The sequence below is a fragment of the Pteropus medius genome, unplaced genomic scaffold (assembly GCF_902729225.1).
Source record: "Pteropus medius unplaced genomic scaffold, Ma_sr-lr_union100, whole genome shotgun sequence".
In the NCBI taxonomy this organism is placed as follows: domain Eukaryota; kingdom Metazoa; phylum Chordata; class Mammalia; order Chiroptera; family Pteropodidae; genus Pteropus; species Pteropus medius.
The window spans coordinates 261704-268740 of NW_024351072.1; the positions used below are offsets into that span (position 1 = coordinate 261704).

General features: G+C 38.8%; 1 pseudogene; it reads left to right on the forward strand.

Moving 5' to 3' along the window:
* Positions 1-6912: 6912 nt before the first annotated feature.
* Positions 6913-7028, forward strand: LOC120586074 (uncharacterized; annotated as a pseudogene).
* The last annotated feature ends 9 nt before the right edge of the window (positions 7029-7037 follow it).

The window sequence follows — 7037 nt, forward strand, 5'->3', positions numbered from 1 at the left end:
TGAGAAATTTAATACATAGTTTGGTGTCTGTTGATTAGCAGCTTTAAATTTGTGTAGAATTGCAGAACGATTCCTTCCTTAGAGTAATAAAATTAGCATATGATGGATAGGATAAGATCAGGTATTAAAAAAATAATTTAGGGGCAATATATTTTCTAGGCCTCAAAAAAGAAGAGTAAGAAATTGATTGTAGAGAACCGGGCAAAATGGCGTAGATGATAGAAGCTTCGCTCATCCCCTCTTGTGACCACATCAAAGTTGAGATGGAAATATGGAGCAAACAGCAAGCATAGTCACCTGGGGTCTGGAAGAAAAGAAGCACTACAACTAGCGAGAGAAATAAGAAATGACCCTGCAATGGTAGATGTAAGAGGAGGTGGAGATGCGAGGCTGCCCGGTCCCTAGTGGCTGAGTGGAAAAGAGGCTACAACAAAGGCAGCCCATACCTGCAGATGCTTCTTAAAGGGGCTGTGTCCACCAGAGGACTTTCACGGTGACAGACCTGCTCACTCTCAGCATCAACACCAGGATGCTTGCTCGGGGATCACCAGGGACTTACAGGGACAATGAATTGTTGGAGCAAGGGACAGAGGTGAGCCTTTCTTCTGTGCAGAAGTGCCAGCGGTATCCATTGTTGCTCTGTTGAGCCCTCCCGCTTCCCAGTGTGTGGACGCGGCACCACCGCAGCTGAGATGTCATCGAACTGGATGACAGAGGTCACTCAGCCCAGAGGATTCTCTGAAACTCCGCCTCCCCCAACTCACAACCCTACCCAAGCCACATTCAGTTGCTTCCTTGGCAAGTCCTGTGCCACATGCTGAGCAGTGCCAAGACACACTGGTGACAGCTGACCTCAGTTTCTGGCATGGCTTCTTGAGGCAAATCTAAGCACAGCATCTGTGATTGCTTGCTGAACTTAACAGGTGGCCCCAGAGGGGCACAGGCTGGGGCTAAACTTGGCTTGCTGCTGAACCCCTCTCAGGACTGTGCCACTGGACACCTACTACACAAAGCCACTAATAAGACCAGGAGCTAATAAGACCGGGAGATATAGGAGTGTTGCTTATTGCATAGAAACAGACACAGAAAGGCAGCCAAAATGGGAGGACAAAGAAGCAGAAACCATATGAGAAAACAGAACAGAGATCCAGGAATAGTGGAGTCAAGCAGTCTAACAGATGCAGAGTTCAAAACACTGGTTATAAAGATGCTCAATGAAATTAAGGGACATGTAGATGAATTCAGTGAAAACTTTAACAAAGAGATTTAAAAAAAAACATAAAAATGGAAATGGAAATTATAAAAGAGAACCAGTCGGAAATGAAGACCACATTATCTGAAATGAAGAGTATATTAGAGGGAATCGACAGAGTGGAGGAAGAAGAGGATCAAACCACCAATACGGAGGATGTGGAAGCCAAGGACACCTGATCAGAACATCAAAAAAAGAGTAACCAAGAATATAATAATTTAAGGAGTCTATGGGACAAAATTAAAGGTAAGAACATCTGTGTCATAGAGGTACCTGAAGAGAGAGAACACGAAGTTGAATATACATTTGAAGAAATAATGTAGAAGACTTCCCTGATCTGGTGAAGGAAATAGACATGCAATCCCAGGAAGCTCAGAGAGTCCCCCAAAAAATGAACGCAAAGAGGCTCACACCAAGATACATCATAATTAAAATGCCAAAGGTTAAACACAAAGAGAGAATCTTAAAAGCAGCAAGAGAAAAGCAATTAGTTACCTACAAGGGAGCTCCCATAAGACTGGCAGCCGATTTCTCAAAAGAAACTTTGCAGGACAGAAGAGTTTGGCACAAAATATTCAAAGTATTGAAAACCCAGGATCTATAACCAAGAATGCTTTATCCAGCAAAGCTATCACTTAGAGTAGAAGGACAGATAAAGAGCTTCCCAGACAAAAATAAGCTAAAGGAATTCATTAACGCCAAACCAGTATTACAGGAATTGTAGGAAGGATGTCTTTAAGAAGAAAAAAAAAATGTATCAAAAACATGAATAAAGAATGATGATAACTACATATTTATCAACAAGTACCTCAAATGGAAAAGAGTTAAGTGCTCCAACCAAAAGACAGGGAACGTATAAGAATGTATAAGAAATGTATAAGAATGAATGTATAAGAAAACAAGACCCCTACATGTGATGCCTACAAGAGACTCACTTCAGATTAAAAGACACACACACAGACTAAAAGGAAGAAGATGGAAAAAGTTATTGCCTTGATGGACCTAGAGGGTATTGTGCTGAATGAAGTAAGTCAGATAGAGGAAGACAAATACCACATGATTTCACATACATGCGAAATCTAAAGAACAAAATAAACGACAACAACAAAACCACAAACACACTTGTAGATACACAGAATATTTTGAGGGCTACTAGATGGGAGGGGTGTTTGGGGACGGTGAAAAAGGGCAAAGGGATTAAGAAGTACAAATGGATAGATACAAAATAGTCATGGAGATATAAAGTGTAGTGTAAGGAAAATAGTCAACAATGTTGTAAAAAATATGTAAGGGGAAGAATGGTACCTGATTTAGTGGGGTGACCACTTTTTGAGTTATATAGCTCACTAATCACTAGGCTGTACAACCGAAACTAATATATTATTATATGCCAACTATAATTGGAAAAAAACTCATTGAATGCACAATGTAAATATGAACAATTAATTGTCTATCATACTTCAATAAAGCTGGGGAAAAAGAAATTAATTGTAATTTAATGGAGAGTTAAAGTTGTCCCCACTTATTCATGGTTTTGCTTTCTGTGGTTTTAGATACCCACAACAACCATTGTCTGAAAATATAAAATGGAAAATTACAGAAATAATCAATCCATAATTTCTAAATTGTGCATTGTTCTGAGTATCATGATGAAATATCACACTGTCCTGTTTTGTCACGATTGGGACATGTATCATCCCTTTGTTTCCGCACTGTACGTACTCCCCACCCATTAGTCACTTAGTAGCCATCTCATTATCAGACTGGTTATCAGAGAGAGAGAGACCACATTCACATAACTTTTATTACGATATATTATAATTTTTCTATTTTATTGTAGTTATTGTTGTTAATCTCTTACCATGCCTAATTATAAATTAAACTTTATCATAAATATGTATGCATAGGAAAAAGCATAGTATATATTGGCTTTGGTACTGTCTGCTGTTTCAGGCATCCGCTAGGTGTCTTGGAACATATCACTTGAGAATAAGGGGAAACTACTGTATCAGTTAAAGAAAGGATGTGTCAGTTGGAGGGAGAGTAGTCAACATTAGGCACAGAGAAAAAGGAATTAGAGAGAAAAAGAGTTGGAAGGGCCCACCCAGTGCTATCAAGTCCGAAGGCCTCAATCAGCTTATTGAAATGTCTAGGGCACTTGTCAGCAATATGTCTGAATACCTACACCAGAAGAAATACAGGGAGAGGCAGGGCCCTACTGAGGCTGTGCAGCTAGAGAAGCTTAGCAGTAAGAGTCAAGGAACAAATTCAAACTGAAATCCATTTGGTGAGGCTACAAATTACACCTCAAGGAGGATTCTGGGAAACATGGCTGAGTGAGAGATGTCCTCAGATCTCTCCCTTTGAAACAAAAATAAGCTAAACATCTAAAACTGAACAAAAAACACCCAAACTGCACACCAGCATGTCTGAGCGTGGGATCTGCGCATAAGAACTATCACAGGTCAGAACCCCGGGTGTCGGGCGGTGGACTGGGAGAAGTAAAGAAGCTGCCTTTCGCAATATCTGGAGCTCCCTGCAGGAGGAGGGGTAGGGGAGAAGGTGCAGTGACTTCCCTGTACAAACCTGCCTAGAAGTGCTGGGACTTTTACACAACCGACAGCAGGGCCCAGTCATCAAGGCAGAAAGCAGAGAAGCGGGACAGGACCATAGAGAAACAATAGCTGATTTTCACCGGCCCCAGTAGCAAAACCGAGGCTGAGCCGCAGCCCCCAACTTCCAACCCAGAGGGCCCATCCTCCGATACTCTCTGATACTGAACACCATGGAATCCCAGGAGAATCTGAGCAAACGCTACCAAAACTGTCACTGACACTGACAGAGATTGAAACCGAGGGTAGCGAACATGATTAAATATCTACAAGAAAATAAAAAAGGCGTTATTTAAGCTTTATATAAAGCAGAGATCCAGGAGGCTTGGACGCCACCTACTGGAAACCAAAAGAAAAACGCCTTCTTTGCAGCAATCTAAAGAGAGACCTTTATATAATAAATCTTTCTGGAAAGCAACAGAATGCACTTCTATTAAAGCCCAGGTGGAGAAATAGTCCAATAAACACCATGAACGACCAAGGTGACAAGACATCTCAGAATGAAAGAGAAAAATCTCCAGAAAATAAGCTTACAGTCACAGAAATATGCGACTTAAATGACAGAGAATTCAGGATGGTACTTCTGAAAAAATTCAATGCGATGCAAAACAACTCAAATCAACAATTTCAGAAATTGAAAAACAACTAGATGAGCAAAGCAAGGAGATTGAAATCCTCAAACAAACAAACAAACAAACAAATAGAACTTCTAGAGATGAAGACACATCTCAGCTCCAAAGACAAATATAGACTCAAAGTGAAAGGGTGGAAAATGATACTTCAAGCAAATGGCATTCAGAGAAAAGTGGGAGTAGTGTTACTAATATCAGACAAAATAGACTTCAAAATAAAAAAAGTAAAGAAAGATACCGAGGGACACTTCATAATGATAAAGGGAATCATGCACCAAGAGCACATAACACTTATTAATATCTAAGCTTTCAATCAAGGAGCCCCGAAATATATATGACAATTACTAACAGAACTAAAGGGAGAAACAGATCAAAACACTATTGTAGTAGGGGACCTAAATACCCACTGTCAGATATGGACAAATCATCCAAAGAGAAAATCAACGAGGAAATAACATCCTTAAATGATACACTAGACCAACTGGACATAATTGACGTATACAGAACCTTCCATCCCAAGACAGCTGCTTATACATTCTTCTTTAGTGAACATGGAACAGTCTCAAGAATTGACCCCATACTAGGACACAGAGATAGCCTCAACAAATATAAGAGGGTTGAAATCATATCAATCATATTCTCTGATCATAATGCTTTGAAACTAGAGATCAACTGCAAAAGGAAATTAGGAAGAACCACAAATATATGGAGATTAAACAACATGCTACTGGAGAATAACTGGGTCAGAGAAGAAATAAAAAGAGAGACCAAGAGATACATAGAAACGAATGATAATGACATTACAACACATCAAAACTTTTGTGACACAGAAAAAGTGGTCATAAGAGGAAAGTTCATATCATTACAGGCCTATTTCCAAAAACAAGAATGAGCCCAAATAAACAATCTAACGCTTCATTTTAACAAACTAGAAAAGGAAGAACAAATGAGGCCTAAAGTCAGCGGAAAGAAAGAAATAATCAATATTAGAGCAGAAATAAATGAAATTGAAAATAAAACAATAGGAAAAAATAAATACAGCATAGAGCTGGTTCTTTGAGAAGTTTAATAAACTTGACAAACCCCTGGCTAGACTCACTAAAGAAAAAAGAGAAAGGACAGAAATAAACAAAATCAGGGATGAAAGAGAGGAAATTGTGACTGACATCGCAGAAATACAAAGGATCATGCAAGAATACTACGAAAAATTATATAATACCAAATTTAATAACCTAGAAGAAATAGACCAGTATTTAGAAAAATACAATCTTCCTAGACTGAATCAAGATCTGGAAAATCTAAATAGACCAATCAGCAGTATGGAAATTGAAACAATCATCAAAAACCTACTAAAAAATAAAAGCCCAGGACCAGATGGATTTACCAGTGAATTCTACCAAGCATTCAAAGAAGATTTAATACCTATTCTCCTCAAACTCTTCCAAAAAATCAAAAAGGAGGCAATATTTCCCTACTCATTTTATGAGGCCAGTATTACTCTGATACCAAAACCCAGTAAAGATAACACAAAAAAAGAAAACTACAGACTAATATCTCTCATGAACACAGATGCAAAAATTCTAAAAGAGATACTAGTGAACTGAATACAGCAACATATTAAAAAGGTTATACACCACGATCAAGTGGGCTTCATCCCAGAGGCATAGGGATGGTTCAACATATGCATATCAATTCATGTGATATAGCACATGAAAAAATTAAAAAATAACAACCATATGATCATATCAATAGATGCAGAAAAAGCCTTCGACAAGATACAGCATTTATTTATGATCAAAACACTTAACAAAATTGATATAGAAGGAAAGTACCTTAACATAATAAAGGCCATCTATGACGAACCTTCAGCCAACATTATACTTAATGGTCAAAAACTAAAAACCTTCCCTCTAAGATCAGTAACAAGACAAGTCTGTCCACCAGCACCATGGTTATTTAATATAACATTGGAGGTCCTAGCAAGTGCAATCAGAGAAGAGAAAGATATAAAAGGCATCCAAATAGGAAACGAAGAAGTCAAACTGTCACTATTTGCAGCTGACATGATTCTCTATATAGAAAATCCTAAAGACTCTATGAGAGCACTACTATAAACAATAAGCAAATACAGTAAAATCTCTGGATAAAAAATCCACATTCAAAATTCCATAGCGTTCCTATAGTCTAATAATGAAGCGTCAGAAAAAGACGTGGAAAAATAATTCCTTTTGAAATTGCAACAAAAAGAATAAAATACCTAGGAATAAATTTAAAGAATTATGTGAAGGACGTATATAATGAAAACTACAAGACCCTTAACAGAAATCGGGATGTAGTTCCATAGTGTAGCGGTTAGTATGTCGGCTTTACACGCAGCAGATCCTGGGTTCACGCACCAGTGGAGCCATGGTGCATGGTCTACGGCCATGCCACCCTGACCAAGCCCGATGTCTGATCTCAGAAGCTAAGCAGGGTCGGGCCTGGTTAGTACTTGGATGGGAGACCACCTAGGAAGACCAGGTGCTGTAGGCATAAATAATA